Source organism: Lagenorhynchus albirostris, chromosome 6 (genome assembly GCF_949774975.1).
Source record: "Lagenorhynchus albirostris chromosome 6, mLagAlb1.1, whole genome shotgun sequence".
NCBI lineage: Eukaryota > Metazoa > Chordata > Mammalia > Artiodactyla > Delphinidae > Lagenorhynchus > Lagenorhynchus albirostris.
In genome coordinates, this window is record NC_083100.1 from 52,586,478 (window position 1) to 52,611,844 (window position 25,367).

Consider the following 25,367-nt stretch of genomic DNA (forward strand, 5'->3'; position numbering starts at 1 on the left):
TACCTCCACTAGCTTATAACGCTACAGAGAACTCCATAACCTGCCCAGCAAAATGTCCTGGGGTTTGACTATTACGTGAGCAGCATTTCTAACCTTTGAGTGACTGATAAGAAAACCAAGAGCATGACTCCCCTCGGAGCAGTGATTCCCCGGCTTTGGGCTGTGCAGGGAACCACAGGGTCATGTAAAATACAGATATTCAAGCCTAAGGGGTTCTGACGCAGACGGTCTAAGGTATAGAGCCCAAGAGTCAATATTTTAATAAGAATCCCCAGATGATCCTGCCATTGCTTCTGTAAGAAATTTAAAGAACTGCTATTGCCTTATACACAATTGATACAGCACTTTTAGCCTGTATATTATATCCATTTCCCGAACTTCTTACGTGGAGATTTCAGCCTTCTCTCAGTTAAAAATATGAACAGATAGCTTTGTAATGATAATGTTCCCATATGTTCATATGGCACTTGTACACTTTTAAAAGTTCCTTCACATGCACCATCTCAAAATAGCGAGGGCACAAAATGGTATTGCTTGGAGAATGTTGCTTCCTTGATCCAAGCAGTTATTCAGAGAGAAGAGAGGAGTTTATGAATATATATTTGTGGCCATATACAATGTGCAGGGATTAATGCCACGGATGAAATCAGGCACTGTGGAGAACGCGCTTCCAAGGGAAATCCAAAAGAGGATATCTTTTTTCTTAGTGAGAATTAAATTAAGGTGATTTTTAGAGCAGTTGCACTAGAGTCCCAGCTGTTTCCAAGGCTGTGGTCTAAAATATTGGATTATGTACTTTTTTCCATACTTGAAAAATTTGCAGTACAGCTTCCACAGAATACTGCCAAATAAATACTAAGGATGTCGATGTTTATTCTTCTGGAACAGAGACACAAAAATCAACCAAGAACTCTATTCAGGAGTGGAGGGAGACTCCTGAAGGACAGCATTTCATTTGTACATTTTCATTATGTAAGAGTAAAGGATCAGGGCAGCTCTCAGGACTTTCCTATTGGGCTCTATGGCTCACTTTTGTTAAAGAACAGTGCCAATGCAGCCAAGGTTGCAGGTTTGATACCCACATAAGAGGAAAATCATTCTCTGGTTACAGACCGCACCTTGATCAGCTGCCCTGCAAGTGTATGCCATTGACCAGTAAAGAGGTCAAGAAAAATTGAGGAGCTGTTACTACCACACAAGACGCCAAAGCTCCTTTCAAACTGGTATATGCAGCTGGGGCTTCATCTCTGTTGTATCTATGACTTAATTGGATTTTAAAGCATCTACTACTTTAAGAACATCATCATCTTCTTGTACACAACAGTTTTAACGATGCAACACATCAGGGGAATCCAAGACAGACTCTCTCAAATAGTAAGTAGATAACAATATGCACAACAATACTTGTGATTAATCCTGACAATTTCATCTGATTACTTCTATTTTATAGGCACATTACTTACTTGCAGTTTTCTTACAAACTTTTTGTTTTAACAATTGCTACGTTGGTCTATGCTTTGATATCACTATAACTTTATTTGGTTCTGCTTAAGTTTTTTTCTCACATGATTTAAGTTTTAGGTAAGTATGAACTAATTCTAACTTGGAGAGTTCATTCTAATGAAAATGACTCCTGATTATATATAGTTTCACAGTGTATGGGATATAGAGTGAGGGTGTGAAACGCATACACAGTAAACACACAGCATCACATCTGTGTCAAATTTCTCCAAAGAGAGAAGGACAAAACCAAACAGCTAAGGAAGGGTCTACCTGACCACTCTTTTCTTAGTTCTCACATATTTTCTGTTCTGACTTTTCTTCTTCCAAACAACAATAAGGAGGGTACAAAAAAGGTAAAAATCTTTGTTACAAGGAGAACTTTGTTAAAGTAAGCTTTAAGGACTGGAGCCAAAGGCCTTTTCCCATGAGCTTCTGGAGCAAAACACAAATGGAAACACAGGTCCGCAGATAACAAGTAGGGCTGGTCCCTGGGGCCGAGCTTCTCAGCCTGCAGCTGAGTTACGTTCCCCCACTGCTGGGGACTGTTAATGCCTCTGGCCGAGGATCAAGGAATAGTTAGAGGGACAGCATGGCTGTGTTCCAAACATTACCTAGGCTGTAAGCATTACTAACTGAGTTTAAACTACGAACATCACTAAATGAATTTGTACATGAACAGAAACTCTCAATTAATTTTAGCTATAACTGTTATTCTACAGTTGGACAGGACCTTAGAAATTCTCTGATGAGATCCAAATCCCTCAGTTTCCAGGTAAGGGGACGACCAATTAAGGTAAAAAGACTTATCCCAAGGACACACAGCTGGTTAGACACAGTATCCTTGGCTATTAAAGGAAATGATCACATTTTGACACCCATGACATTTTCACTGCCTTCATACTTAAAAAGATGAAGCAAGTGATGCCTGTCATAGTACGCCCGACTCCCACCTGATCCCCTGTCCTTATTTCCTCTTTGAGTATCACACCTTCCTCTTTCTCCATGAGCTTCCCCTTCTCTGATTTTACCTCCTTTTTCTAAGCCATCCCTGACTCTCCTCCTTGCACTGTATCCCTCTACTTCTCCCCATTCCTGAGCCATAAGATAGTACAGAGTCAGGAATAATGAAGGGTGCTTGCTTCGGCAGCACATATCCTAAAACTGAATGATACAGAGAAGATTAGCACAGCCCCTGCGCAAGGAATAATGAAGGGAATCGAGAATAGCTATTGCTTATATCACTTTGTAAGCCTTGTCAAAGGTTTTACATCTTGACAGGACATTTCAATATCCCTACTAAAGTGTCTCCATCCAAACGTCCAGCTTTGCAGTAAAGAGGAGCCATGAAAAAATCCAGGAAGACCAGATAAGAGATTTCACATTTTAACTTCTGACTGCCCCATTATCTGTCTGCTTTGTACCTCTCCATTCTCTTGGCCACCACTGTCTCCGGTCCTGGAACCACTCACTGCAGGGCCCAGCTCTGAGTGGGCTCCAGCCAACCTCACACAGGCGCAATCTGCGGACGGCACTGGGCAGGGTACCCGATGTTCTCTCTCTCTACTGGCTTCCCTACTGCTGTGGATGGGGAAGCCCTCAAAGAAACAAGCATGCACAACTCAGAAGTGGGAAATGGAAGTTACTACAAACTTATTTATCTGCCTCCCTCCCCAATCCACAGGGAAGGTCCTGGGATACAGATGATACGGCTCTTTGGGGCTAGGTCTCCTGGATCAGGTGGTCTGGCCAGCCTGTTTAGATATCCTCTTATCCATTCTCTCTTCTCCCTGTTTCACCACCCTTATATCTCTCACTTCTTTCCTCTGGATTTGCACTCTCTAAGGCACTGAAGCCTGCTTTCTAGGTAACCCAGGCTAAGGGAATGTACTTTGGTATACAAACCTAACATTCCAATCAAAACTCAAAATGATGGGCTGGGCTCCCCTGGTGGCGCAGTGGTTGGGAGACCGTCTGCCGATGCAGGGGACACGGGTTCGTGCCCTGGTCCGGGAAGATCCCACATGCCGCGGAGCGGCTGGGCCCGTGAGCCATGGCCGCTGAGCCTGCGCGTCCGGAGCCTGTGCTCCGCAACGGGAGAGGCCACAACAGTGAGAGGACCGCGTAACACAAAAAACAAAACAAAACAAAAAACCCCTCAAAATGACATTGGCCAATATCTTACAGTATAAGATTTAGCATTTACCAATTATGTGACTACATCTAATGTATTCAAAAATTTTAAGTCCAACACAATCAAGTATTGGGGTGTTAATGACTTCCTCAGACTCAGTCTTAAAAGGGATTCTACTTTATATTTAAACTTTACTTGCTTTTGTATAAGGAGGGTGTATGTGAATTGGAGTACGGAAAGAAAGAAAAAGTAACATTAAAAATGCATTATAAATGTAGATTCCCTAAGTTTTCCATGTAACTTAAAGAGTTGAGTTCATTTGTGATAAAAGCAAGACACTGATAGATGCTAAATTAAAAAACAAATGGGTGTTTGACTAAATAGCTTTGGGAACTTCTGAGTTAAACAAAGTTAATCAGTTTTTTTCCTTATTGTACAACTTCTCACAGCCTTTCATATGTAAAACTATAAGATTAACTGATTGGTATGTGTTAATTTATCAATTATTACATGCTGGATAAATTACATGGGGATCCGATGGTGGACAAAAATAGAAACAATGTTTGCCCTCAGGTAGTTTTCAGCCCACTGAAGGGAGACCAACATCTATAGAAGTGATTATGTAAATAAATGTAAACTTGCAAACAAGAGAAATGCATGAGAGTTTGTAATAAAATTCCAATGAGAATTGTGAATATCTAAGGAGGGCAAAGTATATACTGTTTACAAACATAATTGATAACTGCTCATTTTTCAGGGGAAGTTTTTTTGGGCAGGGAGGATGAAATGCTGTATTAAGTGTATAGCTGAGGTTGAGAAACATTATTGAGACATCGTTGAGAAACAATGTTCAAAGAATTGTCTTTGAGGAAGATTCTTAACCTCTGTCTTCTCATCCAAAAATGAGAAGTTTTAACTCACTGACATTTCAGTGACTTTTCTAGTTATATATTGTATGATTAAATAACTCTAACTAAAATGTTTAGAAATTTGAGAATATTGTTTATGATTTCTCCAGGACCCACTGCTGTCCCTTCTCTCTTTGCTGCTAACCTAATTGCTAATTACTCCCTTCATTTGAGTGGTAATATGGGAAATGGAAACCATAAAATCTACATTAGGAAATTTTGCTACTTATTGCCAGGAAGTAGATTAAAGCTACTGTACTCTTCAGCCTAAAGATATGGCAAAATCTGACAAAAGGCATCCTCTTTGCTCAAAGAATAAGGTTTAGTGTCAATAAAACATTTGGGATGGAGAATTAGTCCACATTTTCTTTGGTGAGTACTGTAGACAATAATTGTGTTGAACTTTATATATAAAAACTTCTATAATCTACTAGGAGTTCAAATAACCTCAAAATATTGAAATGATTTTTTAAAAAATCAATGAAAATTAACACAGATTTCCATTTTAAATGCCATTTTCCAGTTAATCTCTATAAAAAACAGACGTCTGTTTCCCATTTGTCTCCTCCTTAAAATAGCTTTACTGTGTGCCATGTATGTCTAATCCTTCTCGGGTAATATGGATTTAATAAGACATATGTCCTTATGTGTAGTACTTGGAAAGCCCTTTCCACAATTTGCTGTTTTAGGTCACACACATCTGGTGCTATTTTGACCTGGCAATTACATATAGTTCCTTCCTTAATTTCTTGGGAAAAAATAATAACATGACAAATTGGGAGTATGTTCAAATTAGCTTTTAAGTTTCTCCCAGTTGGGTGGACTGAACAAGAACTTCTATAAGCATTTCCTTCTTAGAGCTACATAAAACTTTCTCACCCATTTTTCGTTGTCAAGAAACGTCTTTTTAAATGTCCAAAAGTCAAGTTTAATGGTAGCATTCTAACATTAGTTCAATAAGCCACTCTACACGTTGAGGCAAATATATTTCTCCCTGAATATTATGTGTCAGAAGGTCTATCATTTAGCCTTGGCTCCACCACAGACAAACTTCGGAACTTTTGTCTATTCGTCCCATTGCTATTAGTTTCTTTGTGTATTTTTATGTGGAAATTAAATTATGTGGCCTTCACACATCACAAGGTTACTTTAAGGATCAAATGAAACACATGTGGAAGTGTTCTTTTATGTGGAAATGTTTTGAAATAGAAAAGTAACTTTACAAATAAGAGATACTATTTGTTGATCTCTAAAGGTTCACCTTATTAAACTAAACGTCTAGAAATCAACAGGACCTTATTAGATACTATGGAAGATATGAAACGTGTATAATGCAGTGTTTTTCGGTTATAAAAGGTGACCTTAAAACACTTCAACTAATTAAGAATATACTACTACAAATTAAATACTATATACTATAAGCAAGAAGTGGAACAGCTGCTTAAAGAAGAAAATAATCAGTGTAAACTGGAATAATGACATACTAGATAGTAACTGAGTAATCAGAGAGGATTTGAAGAAGTGCAAAGCAAAAGAGCAAGACAGAGAGAACCTTCAGAGGGGCAAGAGTAGGCACAAAAAAGTGAAATGTCAGAATGAATGAACCACTTCTCAGGTGACATGGTCAGATCCTTTAAAAAAAAAAAAAAAGATCTCATTCTGGTCTTTTGTGCAAATTTGAATCTCTTCTACCCAAAAGGAATATGTGGAGAAATTCAGGACCAACAAATCATGAAGAGCACTTTGTTCTCATACACCTAACACCTCCTGTCTCTCATTATTCTTCTTCGACCAAAACAGTGTGGACCATTTTTGGCAGCCTGTCAACATGCAACCTGTCACCACACTAATTAACGTGTCTAAGCTAGAAAAGCAATGATAAAAAACGACAATCTAATGTTTCAAATTTAATGTCTGACAGCCACTTTCCCAAATACAACCTGTGGAATTTATAAATCAAGAGGAAAATCTGTTCATGTTTTCAAATCAAGGACAATATGGTGACTCTTTGCTTTACCTGACGCATAGAGCACCGTATCATTGGCTAGGGCAGCTCTGGTATTAGAGTAAGGGAAGCAAGGTCCCAGGGGTAAGAGAAACATAAAGAGTATGTTTCGTCATGGTGATGTTTGGGATTATCATATAACTGGGGGCAATCATAAAATCACATTTTGTCCGTAAATTTTGTCACGGTTATCTCAGAAACCTAGAAAGAATATACATGTGGCTTGTTGGAATCCCTTTATAATGTACTCTTGGGCACGCTTTTCCCCACTGGAGGAAAACTCACACGTGCTGCTCTTCCTCACCTAAGGGAGCTCAATGATTCCTAGGAGGTAGTCTCATCACTGCAGGACAAATCACAGAGTAGTTTTGTGATGCTACTGAATCACTTTTGTGCTGCCTCTGTTTTCCTACTGGTTTCAAGCTACAACTAAGTTACTTACGAAGCAAAAACTTTATCTTGAACAAATTTCACCTTTATAATCCCTCCAACCCGGCACCCCTTGATATGTTTATTTAACAAAATTTATATAGTACCCTTGATGCTAGAGGTGCTTTCTGGGGACTGATGATCCAAAGACATATCATGCCTGGTCCTGAAAATTATTTATCAAGGTCACTGTGCACTTGCAGTATTATTTTATTTACCACTATGTCAAGGCATCTTGTTTTGTTTGCCACCTCCTTACCTTCTAAAAGCACTAAATTTTGTTTAGAGACTCACTTTCACTGTTAGTACAGTCAGAAAGAGCTACCAAGTCCCTCACCATGGACCTCATGCCATTTCAAGTTTGGGCATGGAATGGTGGGGATAGGTGTGGAGATGGGAGGATGCAGGACCTAGCAGCTGCTACCTACCATGCTGCCTAACTGAAGAGAAATGAGTGAAGACTGGTGTTATGCTTTCCAGTGACCCAGAACAACTACACATGACTAATGGATTAGCCATCGGCACCAGCTTCCTCATCAGCTGCAAACAGTATTTTACTCAATGAATGAGTAGAATAGTTCCTCACCACAAAGAGATTCTGCCTCTGAATGCAGTGCAGATTTTGCCTTTGAAGCCATGATAGTACAATATTGAATCGTCACTAAATGCAATTTACCTTATAATAAGTAACAGCCCCATGGAAGAGCACTGCTATAAGAAGGAAATTATTACTCCAGCTTTACAAGGTATTTGTCTGAGCTGCAAAAAAATGGTTGAATCTTAGTCAAGCTATGAGCACGATAGCAATTTCACTCTTTCATGCCTTCGCACATGATGTTTTCTTTGCCTCGAAATACCACTTCTCTCTGGTTGGAGAACCCAGCTTAAATGCAACCTTCTGGGTGAAGTTTCTTCTGACCTCTCTAATGTAGAAAATACTCCTCCCTCTTCTGTTCTTTCATTACGTATCTTCACTGAACAGACTTATATTAGAACACTGATTATTTGTTTTAATGGTCATCTCAACTCAGCGCTAAACTCCTTGAAAACAAAGACATGTTTGTATTTGTTTCCTCTGTGCCAGGCTAATAGCAGAGACTCAGTACTTGTTTGTGAAATAAGCATTGTCATGGTCCCATGAAGTAAGTGGCAAACATTAAATGGACAAGGGACAAGAACCCATAACCATTTGTCCATGTCCCTCTTGACTGTCCCAGCTGTGAAAAGGTGGGGGTAACCACCACTATTTATATTATTCATGTTGATAATATCAATTCTGGAGAGAATGGATGTCAAGGGCAGCCTTGAAATGAAAAGGTATCCATTCATTCAGAGAGGCATTCAGTACACATTTACCAATTAATCACTATGTGCCATGAAAGGCAAGATAAATGGCACGGTCCCTACTCTGAAGAAGACAAGAAAATAAATCTTCACAATACAGGGTATTAAGTGTCGAGCACTGCGATAAGAAAGACACCTAATCTACACTAGGTGAGTCAGGGAGAGATCCTCTGGAGGGTTATGACCAATGCCCTTGAGGGTTATGACCAGTGCCCTTGAAAGACCAATGGGACTTAAGTGTGATGAAAGTATAGAAAGCATTCTGAGTAAATGGGAAAGCCATGTGAATGTCCAGTGTTGGGAAAGAGGCTAACGTGTTTGGGGACGAGAAGTAGTGTGGCCTGGGAGATAAAGAAAGAAGATGGAAAAGGGGACTTCTACCTGGTTACAAGCTAGTGAGGGGAAGGTATGAACGCATGTCAATGAGTATCAGGTCTTTAAAGGTTCAGTTTCATGATTTCTAACAGCATACTCCAGCCAAGTTCCTATTGGGCAGTGTTGCCCAAATCACTCAGTCTGGGATACCCAGTCAAATTTGTCATACTTGGGGAAATTTTTTTGAAGGTTTGGGACAATTATACTAGTCCTATTTATTATAATTTTAAAAAGTTGATTACCTCAAAAATCCATAGGGCAGATATACCAAACTTTTTTTGACATAGACGTTTAAAAATAATATTTAAAATTTTTCTTTTAAGTCTAGAATAAAGGTAAATAATCAACTGATTCTAACATATCAGCATGGCTAGTTTGGTAAAATGGACTATATACAGCAATTTTTGAACACTTTATATTGACCAGATGTGGATGAGTGACTTAGAATAAAATTAAAATGTCCGTAAGAATCTTCAATAGTAATTTCCTGGGATGATCTTAGTTCAACTTCAACTTTCTATAAGAAATGTGACATTTCCGCTAACTCTAATTCCAATCTTTGTCTCTGAATCCCCAAATCAGCTTTACCTCCCTCTAGTATACAGCTGTCATTTTACTAAATCGATGGGCAGGAGACCTACTCCCTTCTCGGAGAAAATCAGGGGACACAGAAACAGTCTTATTTCCAAAACAATACCTAAAGAGCAGAATGTAGAACTTCCAAGGGACATTATAATTGTTTAAAGGCAGAAAAGCCTCATATATCAGTTCCAGTGGTAGAACAATCAACTACATTGTACATACACAGTCAGACTCATTCATAATCTGTGCTAGTATTTCCAAAAGTCTCAAAACCATGTTTGAAAAATTTTAATGGATCATAAAATAAAGCAAATTGTGTGCATTCGTTTAAATCAAGTGAATCTGAACATTTGAAGCATGACCCTAATGCAAAACTCAATGCTTGGCCTCAAGTAGTATACAGAGATGACCCAAGTACAGGTCCCATTCCCAAGAACTTTCAGTGTATAAGAGCTGATAGAGCTCTCCCTCTCTGAATATCCCTTCATTTTAAATGTAAAATGCTTATTCATTCAATAGGTACTCCAAAACCCCATGTCAAGTTTGTAAATATATATATATATATATATATATATATATTTTTTTTTTTTTTTTTTTTTTTTCCCTGCGGTACGCGGGCCTCTCACTGTTGTGGTCTCTCCCGTTGCGGAGCACAGGCTCCGGACGCGCAGGCTCAGCGGCCACGGCTCACTGGCCCAGCCGCTCCATGGCACGTGGGATCCTCCCGGACCGGGGCACAAACCCGCGTCCCCCGCATCGGCAGGCGGACTCTCAACCACTGCGCCACCAGTGAAGCCCAAGTTTGTAAATATTTTAAGGCTTCTGGAAAGACAACAAGTAACAGTGGTGAACTAGGATTGAGATATGCTGACCAGTTGCTTCTGAAGTTCATTAGAATGTCTTTCAGGAATTTTCTTGGCAGGCAAAAAAAAAAAAAAGCCAACAGGTCTATGAGTACATTAAGACTATTGGGAGAAAATGCAGGAGAGGGAGAGGAAAGTACAAATAAAAGAATACATTTCTTAATTTAAAGACGTCTGACTGAAAGTCCTAGATTGATAAACAAATAAAAATATCTTGCAGGGAAAAAGGTTGTACATGTCTAGATCTCAAGATATTTCTGAAATATTAATTCTCTCCACATATCTGAGACCAGCAGGCATCATTTCTGCTACTGGTGAAGAAAAGAGCCAAGTTGCCTAGGGCTCTGCAGCTTGTTGCGGTGTGAACCAGAACTAAAATAGGATTCTTGGCTCTCTAGATTTCTGATATCCAATTCAGCAGACTTCAACTTTCCACTAGACACTCTTGCAAGTTAAGCAGTTCTCATGTCAGCTTGTAACCAGCTGCTTAAATATCCTGTCAACTCTTCAAGTGTTATAAGTGTTAAGTGCCTAGGAACCTAGTACGTCCTGAGGACTAGTACCTACCTTACTATATTGTTTGAATGTAGGTAGTAGTAAGAGTTCAAGAAGCCATCATTTCTATAAGTACTGCATATGAAAGCTCTAATGCTAATATCTTATGGAAAGAAGACTTAACTGGATAAAGGCTCAGAAGCCTCAATTATTTCCTTAAATAGGAAATCAAATTTCTAATGCTGATAAAGTGAATTATTATTTACAAATATCAATACAGTTTGTTTTCAAAAAAGTGAAAGAAAAAAATCAAATAATTGGAGGGGAGTAGGCATGTATGCATACGTGTGCTTAGGCTGAAGCAGAATTTTTCTACATATGTCACATAACCAGTTTATTTTCTATGAAACTGGTTGTTTGACGTTGAAAACATACAATATATAAAAGTGCCTCATATTTAGAATTTTTGGTGTTAAGTAAAAAATTGCTTAAGAACATGTTTCTTATTGGCATAACTGAAAATTCTGGAAGTTAATAGAAGATAGAAAATTGAACACAAGGAAAGGAATGTAAGGAATGTAGAGGGATGGGAGGAAGAAAGTGCCGTAATGAGAAAGATGAGGTTAATATGTGTTATTTTAAAAGCACCATTCACTTAACAACCGCTTATTGAGAAATTACTATTCCTAAGCACTTAACAAAATATCACAGAGCTGATATTCCAGTGGAGAAAGAGACATCAGATGTATAGTGTGTCAGGAGGGGATGAAAGTTAGCTATACTGACATTTTAAATAGAATTAGTTTAAATTTTTAAATAATAGATTAAAAATAGTTTTTTGGACAGCTTAAAATAGAAATTGTTCATGCATAGTCACATATCTATACAGTATATATAGTTCATAATAGAAAGGATTTCCATTAGGTGCTCTTTTTAGTGTCATGCCTTTACATCCTAAGAAACGACCTAAAACAATGCTTCTTTTACAATGAACTGCTACCAAGATAACCCACTGATTTATACGGAGACCTCTCTCTATATAATCTTTGAAGTAATAACTGTGGCCTTCTCTTCTCACCTCCAAACCCCAATTTTCAAAGCCTTGTGCTTTGCGTCTTAACTGCAGTGTTAAGCAGGGTCTACTTGGATAAGCTCAGACTCCAGAATTAGTTTGATAGCTTTATATTCACTCCATAGAGCCCTGGAGCTTTGTGACAATTGATTAAAGAGTGAACAGGTAAAGGTAATGAAATGACACCACAAAGGGGACCTCACCAGGGGAAGATGACATACAACTCAGTGGACCATTAAATTACCTCCTGATTTGTTCTAACAAGATACATCCAGCCTTAGTCTACATGTTTTGCATTACTACCATGTATCTGAAGCTCATTCATGGTTATTTTACTTATTTCATTTTAAAATCTCCAACTTTGCTTCAAACTCTCTTCAAGGAAAATAATGTGCATAGTGGAGTCTTCTGCATGATCACACCCTTTCGTACTTTAAACCAAAACTTCTTCCAAATTTACATAGATAGCATTTTGAATCCCCAATATTTGAATTGGCAGCACTGTTGCACATTCATTCGTTTATATAATCATTCATTCAGTCATATAACAATATATATTGAGCCTTTATAACAATATTAAGGCACTGTGCTAATATATATAGATACAGAAATAAAAGACCCATTCTCTCTAAATCTTGAAGAAAGATAGATAAGGTTGAAGACATAATTAAGTGCTCCTATAGAAATATGCACAGAGTGAAGAGAGGTTGGCACCCAATTCGCCCTTGGTGTAGGTTACTGGACAAGAGTTCCTAGAGGAGATGACACTTGTCTTGAGTCTTGAGAATTAAGTCATATGGAAACAGTAGGAAGAGCGGGGGGCAGAAAAAACATCTTAAGAAGCCTTCCTGGTTCCCAAAGGAATTAAAGATGTTTGGCAGGAATCTAGGCCCTGAACCCCAGGTCAATCTTATGGTTATTCCTGAGTCATAAATTCTGCCTTTCTGTTTCTATGTCTAGAATCATCTGTTAATGGGTATATTTATGTGGGCTCAGAAGTGGCAATTGGGGTACAGTCAGTGTAGGGAGCAAAAATGAGTTTTCCAAAAGAGAGCTGGGTTATGGACTTCCACTCAGGGAGGCAGGTCAGTAACTGTCATTAACAATTGCTTTCTGTTAACAAAAAGCCTTTTGATATATACTCATTGTGCTACGCGATGTGGGAGGCCTCATGGGTTACAAGGCCTTCTAACTAGCACTTCTCTGTGAGCTAAGATAAGGCAAAAAGCTGGATTTGTCAGAATAGCTCCTGGTTCTTCAAAGCCATCTGAGGCCCCAGAGTGCACTATTACCTCCACGTAGTGTGAGAAACCCATGATCTGCCTTTCTAGGGGAATGAAGGACATCCTCCCACATTTATTCCTTCCATGCTGGAAGTCTAGGGTGTTGGCATGAGTGCAAGGTGGGATGGATACCCCTCTGCTGAGCAGCCAAGTGATTTGGGCTGGAGGCTACATCTCCAAGTTCCAGGATCTGTGGACAAAGTGGATTACCCTGGTATAAGCCCAACTTTCAGGGGGGAATTGGGTGGTCCAGGGCTATATCCTCCAGTGAAAGAAGTCCCTGTGCAATCCACTGAACTTCTCAGCACCCTTGCAGGCCACTGCGGGAGCACTTCTGAATTCCTTGTGTGCAACATGCATCGTGTAGAGCCAAAGGTGCTGCCTCAGGCTTGCTGCTCACTCAACTCCTGCTGCCACTGCTGCATCGTTTCCCTGCGCCATATTGTAAGTGGTCACTTGCAGAGTTTCTCTGGTAATATGAGAAAGAGTGCTGCTAGCTAATCCCCCTTCCTCCAGGGTGGTGTGGGGAGGGAAAAAGGAGGGTGTGGATTTCTTTTTTAACTTCTCACACAGTATATATAGACAGTTCTATTCAAAGAGAAGGGAAAAGCAATGGTTCTCGCTGCTGCTATCTTTAACTGTGCTGTCTCCCTTCTACTTTCCATCAAAGAAAGAAGGGGAGGCTTTCCACTTCTTCTTATATGGTTGGACCTTTGCTTAGACAAAACTTAATCACCGAGTCCTCCAGATTCAGCACTTGTTACGTAGAAGGAAGAGCCTTGAAATTGAGAAATGTCTTTCCTAATTCCATAAAGCTTGGCTTTTTTCAAGACTACTGTCTTGCTACACTTGACAGTAAATTCTTCGTTCTGTAGGTACTCGTTGGTGCCCTCCCTGGGGAAATACACATCACGGCCCAGCATGAGAGGTAGAAGGCAACAAGGGAACACGATACACAGGAGAAATAAAAATAGATTCATTTAATATTTGCAAAAGAACAGCCCTGTATCATTGGGAAGGAATGAGGCCCAAAGATTCAAATGTATGATAAATAAACAGGAATATGAGAAGAAACCTAGATATGTGGGTTTATAGGTATAGAGCCGCTACATCACCAGGCTTAATAGGTCAGGTGGTTTTCGATGGGGTCTTGAGCAAGTATATTTCAGGAATGTACAGAAGAGCCAAGTATCACAAAGCTTTGGGAATTAATTATCTATAGGTAAGGAAGGGGCTCTCTGCAAGGTGTGTATAATTAACTACCTGTTTTTGCAGGTGTGGAAGTCAGGCATCATCCTAGCAGGATGTTTATGAGAAGGTGTGTAAGTTCAGTTGGGTGCAGAGAAAACACTATTATAACCTCAAAAAGAGCAGCAGCTCGCTACATCATGTGCTTTCTGACAGAAAAAGGTAGGGCTTCTTGGGTATTAATAAAGGAGTTATCTAAAATAAATGAAGGAAACAACTGTATGTATTAGGCCACACTACATAATTGGAATAATTCCTACTACTCCATAATTTGGATTTTCTTTCAAATGCTTAATGGTTTATTCCTGTATCTCAAACCATCTGGGAATATGTGAGTTCGATTAGAAATCAAAGAGTCAAATGCACACTCTTTTTAGTCAGATGCATGCTGGAACATTTGGAGGTCATGGAAAAAACGAGTATAATGAAGAAAAGGGGATGTTGCCATTCTAAAAACTAATGATTTGTTGCCATAAGTATAAGAACTTCTGAAATCAAAGTTACTGAATTAATTATAATACCTCATGGCTTGAAGAGCTCAGAACATTCATTGATAGTTCATGATGATCTTACTGCATGTTATAAGATTATAATTAAAGAAAAATAAATATTTTGAACTAAGAAAACTATGATTGGTCTGATTTTTGCTCCTACCCTCAGTATGGAAGAGATGTAGGCAAGGTAAAATGAACACAGAGAATTTCTCACAAATACTACTACTACTGCTACTACTATAAAATTTTTACACATACGCTTTTTTTTTTAGTAAACCTGAAAGGGTCTTGTCTCTACCTTCAAACTTCTTCAAACTGAGAGGAAGGTTACCTTTTGGTCCCCACTCCTCTCTTATACATGAGATTTAAATTATCATTATTATTATTATTTTTGAGGAGAAAGAATCACCTCTTACTCCTTTGCTCCTACTTCTAACCAAGATATTATTGCCTTATCCTTAAATCTTCTTCCTCTGGACTTAGGCTGAGGAACTCCCTGGATGTCTGACTCCTGCTGGCCACAGTCTGCCCTGCAGGTAGCTGATTCAAGACCAAACTGCTGTTTCTGTACAGGGAAGGGAAATGGGAAGACAGCAGGGACCACTATGGACTGAAAGTCTACATGTTGAAATCCTAATGCCCAATGTGATGGTATTTGGAGTTGGGGCCTTTGGGAGGTGATTTGGTCATGAGAGTGGAGCCCTTATGAATGGAATTAGTGCCCTTATTAAATAGTTCCTAGAAAACCGTTCCTTCCTCCATGTGAGGATACAGTGAGAACTCAGTAATCTATTAACCAGAAAGCAGGTCCTCACCAGACACCAAATCTGCCAGCGCCTTGATCTGGGACTTCCCAGCCTCTAGAACTGTGAGAGGGATCAAATAAAGGCATCAATAGTCCAACACATTATTCTGCCATGCTATGGTATATGCAGGGTTTATAGGCACAATGTGGGGTGAAAGGCCTTTGAAAAAAGATACCACATAGAGATTGAAGGAGAGGGAGAGAGTAAAATGGTAGCATAGAGAATGAGAACTGCAAGCTGTCAAATGTTCCTCGCTCCTTTCCCTTTTTGCTGTGCCCTGCCCATTGTATCTCTAGTGGTTTGTGTAACTGGGGCTGACATCACTCATCCTTTATAGCATTGCACTCTCCGGCATGCGTGCATTAAACAGAGCATCAGATTAGGTCTACGTACATTGCCAAAAAAATGAGAAAAGAAACAGCTTAGAAAACACAGCGATACATGTTATTTTTTTCTCTCTTTTTCTTTTTAGTCAATAGATTTATTTGGGTCTGCCCATACTTTGGCAAGAAAGCTTATTTTTGTGCCACATGAGTCAGTTAAGATGAGAACAGCAATTTGTTTGAGCAGACATGGGAATGCATTGTTTTGGAAGCAAGGTGCCTATCTATGTACTAGAGGACACCATTACAACAAGATGACGTGAACATTTATAGACAGAAGGTATATATCTGGACTGATGAATTGAGACGGAAACTCTTTCAGGTGTCTGTTCCAAATCCTACGTGAAAGAGATACAGAGATAGAGATGGAGATAGTGATAGAGAGAGGCAGAGGGAGGGAGAGAATAAATATAAAGAAGGACCTAACAGTCCTGTTGTGGAGAGTGTGTGATGAGAATGAAGGATGGGACCAACATTACCATCAGCACCCGTAGTCAGAGCATGAGCCTAAGCTCCGGCATCAGTCAAGGAGCAGCTGAGTTCTCTGCAGCAGCGGGAGTCAACAGTGTAACGTGGGATATAAGATCCAGAAAGGCTGTGGGCCAAGCAGAAGGAGACAGAGACCTGAGACCTTCAAAAGACACAGAGAGATACTGACAATCTCAAAACTTACTGAGAAAGGTCATAGATCTGAATAGAAAGATCTCATAAAGAATCCATGTTAAAAAGGAAACCCACCTCATCGTAAAGCGATGGGTAGAGGTGATGGGTAGAGATTTCTGGAATTTATAAGAGAAAAACAATTCTAAAAGAACAAAACAAACAAAAAACACCTTTACCACTGGAAGGCAGAGAAACGGGTTTTATTTTTGATGTCTTTAATCTTTCTTTCTGTCCCTGTGCATATTTTTCTCTGTCGGCATCTGGCCACACATAAAACAGCTGTTCACATGAGACGTCTGGATTGTAAATCTTTTTTTACTGAGGACCCTGCAGCTTGCTGCTCAGAACTACGTAGCAAGGTTAAGTAATCTGATAGTAGTAAGGATCACTATAAACAAACAAACCAAATAACACCTTGGTGTGGTGGTCACAGTGTTGCTCTAAGTACCCCCAAGATGCCCTTCTGTGGGCTTTCTGGTTTTCTGACTAGTGCCCAATTATCTTCCCCCAGTTTGGTTTAATATTAAGAAGTAAATGGGAAGACCACCGTTGGGAGTTGGCCTGTCTTAATCTTCAGAGTCTCATACATTCAGAGTGTCCCTGTTTTATTTTCCAGGGAAGAGTCACAGTTACAACTTAACACTTCAGCCTGACCATGATGGGTATGGCCAGCCAGCCAGTGCTCTGAAGATGTTAAGGATTTAAAATCCAAGCAGCAGATGTAGCCCTGAAATGCTACTCAAAATCCTCTTTCTGGTCATCTTCACATTTCCTGTTTCTAGCCCATATTTCCTGACCCCTTCTCTCTTTTAGGAGTTTTACCCTAGATTTTAATTTTTTTCCCCTGTAATCTCAGTTTGAGACATATGATCATATTACCATTTTCTTGGGCCTCCTGCTCAAATCTTGGTACTACACACTCTTGATTTTGAAATTCCAGCAACTCTGGATTAAAGACACAGAATTAGCATCAGCACCAGTAGTCAGAGGAAGAACTGGTCAAGCCAGGCGGAACCTGCAGTTTTGCCAGGGATGACAGATTGAGAAAGATATTAATCAAAGTAGTACCAATTTCGAACCTGCACCCATGTGTGACTCAGCCATGGAAGCGCGTGCTCAACTTCCAGAGGCACCCCTTTCCCCTTCGTGAGTAGAGCCTGGGTACAGAATGTCACCACCCTTTGCCTGACTTCATCAAACAAGCATTCTGACAGGTCTCCCATCCTCTAGCTTTCTCCTAGCTTCAGTCCATCTTCTCCAGGATGACCCAGCCGTGTGCCTGACAGGGTCTTGGTGCTCTGGTCAGGTGTCAGGCCTGAGCCTGTGAGGCGGGAGAGAGCCAAGTTCAGGACACTGGACCACCAGAGACCTCCTAGCCCCTTGTAATATCAAACAGCAAGAGTTCTCCCAGAATCTCCATCTCAATGCTAAGACACAGCTCCACTCAACGACCAGCAAGCTACAGTGCTGGACACACTATGCCAAACAACTAGCAAGACAGGAACACAACCCCACCCATTAGCAGAGAGGCCACTTAAAATCATAATAAATTCACAGACACCCCAAAACACACCACTGGCCACAGTCCTGCCCACCAGAAGGACAAAATGCAGCCTCATCCATCAGAACACAGGCACCAGTCCCCTCCACCAGGAAGCCTACACAACCCACTGAACGAAACTTAACCACTGGGGGCAGACACCAAAAACAATGGGACCTACAAACCTGTACCCTGTAAAAAGGAGACCCCAAACACAGTAAATTAAGCAAAATGGGAAGATAGAGAAATACACAGCAGATGAAGGAGCAAGGTAAAAACCCACCAGACCAAACAAATGAGGAAGAAATAGGCAGTCTACCTGAAAAAGAATTCATAGTAATGATAGTCATTATGATCCAAAATCTTGGAAATAGAATGTTGAAAACACAAGAAACGTTTAACAAGGACCTAGAAGAACTAAAGAACAAAAACAATGATGAACAACACAATAAATGAAATTAAAAATTCTCTAGAAGGAGTCAAAAGCAGAATAACTGAGGCAGAAGAACGGATAAGTGACCTGGAAGATAAAATAGTGGAAATAACTATCACAGAGCAAAATAAAGAAAAATGAATAAAAAGAATTGAGGACAGTCTCAGAGACCTCTGGGACAACATTAAACATACCAACATTCGAATTATATGGGTCCTAGAAGAAGAAGAGAAAAATAAAGGGACTGAGAAAATATTTGAAGAGATTATCTGAAAATTTCCCTAATATAGGAAAGGAAATAGTCAATCAAGTCCAGGAAGTGCAGAGAGTCACATCCTTGGATAAAACCAAGAAGAAACATGCCAAGAAACATATTAATCAAACTATCAAAAATTAAATATAAAGAAAAAATATTAAAAGCAGCAAGGGTAAAGCAACAAACAACATACAAGGGAATCCCCATAAGGTTAACAGCGGATCTTTCAGCAGAAACTCTGCAAGCCAGAAGGGAGTGACAGGACATATTTAAAGTGATGAAAGGGAAAAACCTACAACCAAGATTACTCTACCCAGCAAGGATCTCATTCAGATTTGATGGAGAAATTAAAACCTTTACAGACAAGCAAAAGCTAAGACAATTCAGCACCAACAAACCAGCTTTACAACAAATGCTAAAGGAACTTCTGTAGGTAGGAAACACAAGAGAAGGAAAAGACCTACAATAACAAACACCAAACAATTAAGAAATGGTAATAGGAACATACATATCGATAATTACCTTAAATGTAAATGGATTAAATGTTCCCACCAAAAGACACAGACTGGCTGAATGGATACAACAAGACCCATATATACGTTGCCTACAAGAGACCCACTTCAGACCGAGGGACACATACACACTGAAAGTGAGGGGATGGAAAAAGGTATTCCATGTAAATGGAAATCAAAAGAAAGCTTGAGTAGCAATGCTCGTATCAGACAAAATAGACTTTAAAATAAAGAATATTACAAGAGGCAAAGAAGAACACTACATAATGATCAAGGGATCAATCCAAGAAGAAGATATAACAACAGTAAATATTTATGCACCCAACATAGGAGCACCTCAATACATAAGGCAAATGTTAACAGCTATAAAAGGGGAAATCGACAGTAACAAAACAATAATAGGGGACTTTAATGCCACACTTTCACCAAAGGACAAATCAGCCAAAATGAAAATAAATAAGGAAACACAAGCTTTAAATGACATATTAAACAAGATGGACTTAACTGATATTTATAGGAGATTCCATCCAAAAACAACAGAATACACTTTCTTCTCAAGTGCTCATGGAACATTCTCCAGGATACATCATATCTTGGGTCCCAAATCAAGCCTTGATAAATTTAAGAAAACTAAAATCATATCAAGTATCTTTTCCAACCACAATGCTATAAGACTAGATACCAATTACAGGAAAAAAATCTGTAAAAAATACAAACACATGGAGGCTAAACAATATACTACTAAATAACCAAGAGATCACTGAAGAAATCAAAGAGGAAATCAAAAAATAGCTAGAAACAAATGACAATGAAAACACAATGACCCAAAACCTATGGGATGCAGCAAAACCAGTTCTAAGAGGGAAGTTTATAGCAATACAATCCTACCTCAAGAAACAAGAAACATCTCAAGTAAACAACCTAACCTTACACCTAAAGCAATTAGAGAAAGAACAACAAAAAACCCCAAAGTTAGCAGAAGGAAAGAAATCATAAAGATCAGATCAGAAATAAATGAAAAAGAAATGAAGGAAATGATAGCAAAGATCAATAAAACTAAAAGCTGGTTCTTTGAGAAGATAAACAAAATTGATAAACCATTAGACAGACTCATCAAGAAAAAAGGGGAAAAGACTCAAATCAATAGAATTAGAAATGAAAAAGAAGAAGTAACAACTGACACTGCAAAAATACAAAGCACCATAAGAGACTACTACAAGCAACTATATGCCTTAAAATGGATAACTTGGAAGAAATGGACAAATTCTTAGAAGTACAACCTTCAGAGACTGAACCAGGAAGAAATAGAAAATATAAACAGACCAATCACAAGCACTGAAGTTGAAACTGTGATTAAAAATCTTCCAATAAACGAAAGTCCAGGACCAGATGGCTCCACAGGTGAATTCTATCAAACATTTAGAGAAGAGCAAACACCTATCCTTCTCAAACTCTTCCAAAATATAGCAGAGGGAGGAACATATCCAAACTCATTCTACGTGGCCATCATCACCCTAACACCAAAAACAGACAAAGATGTCACAAAGAAAGAAAACTACCGGCCAATATCACTGATGAACATAGATGCAAAAATCCTCAACAAACTACTATCAAACAGAATCCAACAGCACATTAAAAGGATCATAAACCATGATCAAGTGGGGTTTATCCAAGGAATGCAAGGATTCTTCACTATATGCAAATCAAACAATGTGATACACCATATTAACAAATTGAAGAATAAAAACCGTATCATCATCTTAAGAGATGCAGAAGCTTTCAACAAAATTCAACACCCATTTATGATAAAAACCTTCCAGAAAGTAGGCATAGAGGGAACTTACCTCAACATAATAAAGGCCATATATGACAAACTCACAGGCAAAATTGTTCTCAATGGTGAAAAACTGAAACCGTTTCCACTAAGATCAGGAACAAGACAAGGTTGCCCACTCTCACCACTGTTATTCAACGTAGTTTTGGAAGTTTTAGCCACAGCCATCAGAGAAGAAAAAGAAATAACAGGAATCCAAATCAGAAAAGAAGAAGTAGAACTGTCACTGCTTGCAGATGACATGATACTATACATAGAGAATCCTAAAGATGCTAACAGAAAACTACTAGAGCTAATCAATGAATTTGGTAGCAGGATAGAAAGTTAATGCACAGAAATCTCTTGCATTCCTATACACTAATGATGAAAAATCTGAAAGAGAAATTAAGGAAACACTCCTATTTACCACTGCAACAAAAAGAATAAAATACCTAGGAATAAACCTACCTAAGGAGACAAAAGACCTGTACGCAGAAAACTATAAGACACTGATGAAAGAAATTAAAGATGATACAAACAGATGGAGAGATATACCATGTTCCTGGATTGGAAGAATCAACATTGTGAAAATGACTCTACTACCCAAAGCGATCTACAGATTCAATGCAATTCCTCTCAAACTACCAATGGCATTTTTCACAGAACTATAACAAAAAGTTTCACAATTCGTATGGAAACTCAAAAGACCGCGAATAGCCAAAGCAATCTTGAGAACGGAAACAGAGCTGGAGGAATCAGGCTCCCTGACTTCATACTATACTACAAAGCTAGAGTAATCAAGACAGTATGGTACTGGCCCCAAAACAGAAATACAGATCAATGGAACAGGATAGAAAGCCCAGAGATAAACCCACACACAAAAATTCACCTTATGTTTGACAAAGGAGGCAAGAATATACAATGGAGAAAAGACAGCCTCTTCAAAAATAAACTCAAAATGGATTAAAGACCTAAATGTACAGCCAGACACTATCAAACTCTTACAGGAAAACATAGGCAGAACACTCTATGACATAAATCACAGCAAGATCCTTTTTGACCCACCTCCTAGAGAAATGGAAATAAAAACAAAAATAAACAAATGGGACCTAATGAAACTTCAACACTTTTGCACAGCAAAGGAAACCATAAACAAGACGGAAAAACAACCTTCAGGATGAGAGAAAATATCTGCAAAAGAAGCAATTGACAAAGGATTAATCTTCAAAATATACAAGCAGCTCATGCAGCTCAATATGAAAAAGACAAACAACCTAATCCCAAAATGGGCAGAAGACCTAAATAAACATTTCTCCAAAGAAGATATACAGATGGCCAACAAACACATGAAAGCAGGCTCAACATCAGTAATCATTAGAGAAATGCAAATCAAAGCCACAATGAGGTATCACCTCACACTGGTCAGAATGGCCATCACTGAAAAGTCTACAAATGATAAATGCTGGAGAAGGTTTGGAGAAAGGGAACCCTCTTGCACTGTTGGTGGGAATGTACATTGATACAGCCACTATGGAGAACAGTATGGAGGTTCCTTAAAAAACTAAAAATAGAACTACCATAGGACCCAGCAATCCCACTACTGGGCATATACCCTGAGGAAACCATAATTCAAAAACAGCCATGTACCACAATGTTCATTGCAGCACTATTTACAATAGCCAGGACATGGAAGCAAACTAAGTGTCCATCGACAGATAAATGGATAAAGAAGATGTGGCACATATATAAAATGGAATATTACTTAGCCATAAAGAGAAACAAAATTGAGTTATTTGTAGTGAGGTGGATGGACCTAGAGTCTGTCATACAGAGTGAAGTAAGTCAGAAAGAGAAAAACAAATATTGTATGGTAACACATATATATGGAATCTAAAAAGAAAAAAAAATGGTTCTGAAGAACCTAGCGGCAGGACAGGAATAAAGATGCAGATGTAGAGAAGGGACTTTAGGACACGGGAAGGGGGAAGGGTAAGCTGGGACGAAGTGAGAGAGTGGCATGAACATATATACACTACTAAATGTAAAACAGATAGCTAGTGGGAACCATCCGCATAGCACAGGGAGATCAGCTCGGTGCTTTGTGACCACCTAGAGGGGTGGGATAGGGAAGGTGGGAGGGAGATGCAAGAGGGAGGGGATATGGGGATATATGTATACGTATAGCTGATTCACGTTGTGATACAGCAGAAACTAACACACCATTGTAAAGCAATTATACTCCAATAAAGATGTTAAAAAAAGCAACAGGAAAAGAAAGTAGTACCAATTTCGATAGATGCATCTATTCTTAGTAAGAGCCCTAGGAGGCCAAAAAAAAAATAAAAATTAAACAAAATACATTTAATCCAAAAACAAAGAGAGAATTTTACTTTCAAGATTATTAAAATAATTTTCATAACGCCCTGCTAGTAATTAAATATGTATTCTTTTCTCCTCTGCAGCAGAAGAGACACTTTAGAATAAATGCAAGCAACTGTCATTTCCTTCCCTAGAGCGGTGGGTCTAGAGATCCTGAAACTTCCTGGGGACTTTTCCTCAGAAAGCAAATCACTTTAGATCCATTGAAAATACTCTCAGAGAGCTGATGGGAGTGCTGCCAGAATTACTGAAGGTCACTTACTTTAGGAGGAATTAAAGGGAGTATCACTAGAGCCTTAGTGTTTTGAGGGTTTAACAGGAAATTTGTCTTAGATAGGTCCCATGGGAAGATAGACCGATGACAGTTTCAAGTCCCTGAGATGGAGGATACTAGAATTCTCTGCTTAGTGCTCCTGAAGCAAACTGGTGTCCATGAGAGTGACTGTGTATGAGAACCAGAAGAAATGCAAGCTGAAGTTTGCAAATTTAGAAATCAGAGCACTGTCACAAGGTGAGTTGGCTCCTGATGGAAGAGGCCTATGCAGGTACCTGCACCATCAAGACATGACTGCACCAGTCCACCAGCAGGACCAGATTTTGTGTCAAGGTCAGGTGGCACCGAGCAGCAATGGTACACGGATCAGACTCCCCTTTTATAGCTTCACTTAGGTGTGGAAGCTAGATTGACCTGCTGCCCTATGGACTATAAAAGCCTCCACTCTAATAAGTACGAAAAGTTTCTTTCTTAGTTTTTTAACTTAAATATTTCAAACATATAGAGAAGAAAAAATAGAATAAATGCCTGTTTACCCACCACCCAGATTTATCAAACTGTAACATTCACAGCGTTTTGATGCAATATTCCTTACGTAATTACCCACATATTTCAAGCCTCCTTTGAAACCATCCCTAATTCCATTCCTTCCTCTTTTCCCCATGTTTGTCATTCCCCTATATTTTTACATTTTGTACTATGCATTTGTCTTCATAAATAATATATAATATTGTTTTTAATGCTTAAAACTGTGTTTTTTAAGCATTAAAAATATTTTGCTGGAAATACCACATTTATCTGTGTATATATCACTCCTCAATTAACTTTTTGTTACTCACCCTTGTTTTGAGATTTATTCATGTTAATTTATGTAGAGTTCTAATAATTTGTTAACATTTGTAATAAAGAGTCTGACTTCATTTAACATGTTTTACCAAGAGTTTTCCAGCCCCACCACTCTCCCTTCCCCTTCTGTCCCACATCCGGGCAATCTTATGAGAAAGGCCAGCGCTCACTCCTTTGGCATTGCGGGGAAGTTCAGGTTATGCAAGCCCCAGCCTTAGTGTGTGCCTGAAAACACTAACCCCCCAAGGTGGGTTAAGGGTTAGGAGTTAACTGCCATTGAAACCACAAGCCAGTCTCCTTTCCCTATACTCTCAAGCCATTTTTTTGACCAGCTTGGGACGCTCTCCTGTTCCCTGCAGAGAGCCACATTATAGTGATTAATAAACCTTTAGAGACCCTCCTGATGTGTCTGACACCATAGGTCTAGATACCTGAACCAGATTTTGAGTGAAGTCTATCTAAACCTCAACAGAACATTTAGACATGTGCAGTAATAAGCCTAGTCATCTTTGAGTCATATAAAAACCCAAAAACTTTACAAAGAATCTCCAATTTTGTCTTAATGAAAGTATATTTGTCAATATATGAGAACAGAATATATTCTATTTAATAGTTTGTGTAATAAGTGTTTAGACATATGGTACATGGGTCTGTTTTTGTACTTTTGTCCTGAGTCCTGCAAGATTAGGTGCAGGTCTAAGCTTGTAGAGGTCAAGTTCTTTGTAAAAGG

General features: G+C 39.0%; 1 non-coding gene across 1 annotated transcript; it reads left to right on the forward strand.

The window, feature by feature from the left end:
* The first annotated feature begins 2,634 nt into the window (after nucleotides 1-2,634).
* LOC132522567 (U6 spliceosomal RNA) lies at nucleotides 2,635-2,741 on the forward strand. The gene has a single exon (XR_009541301.1). It is a non-coding gene; the product is annotated as a U6 spliceosomal RNA (small nuclear RNA).
* Nucleotides 2,742-25,367: the final 22,626 nt, after the last annotated feature.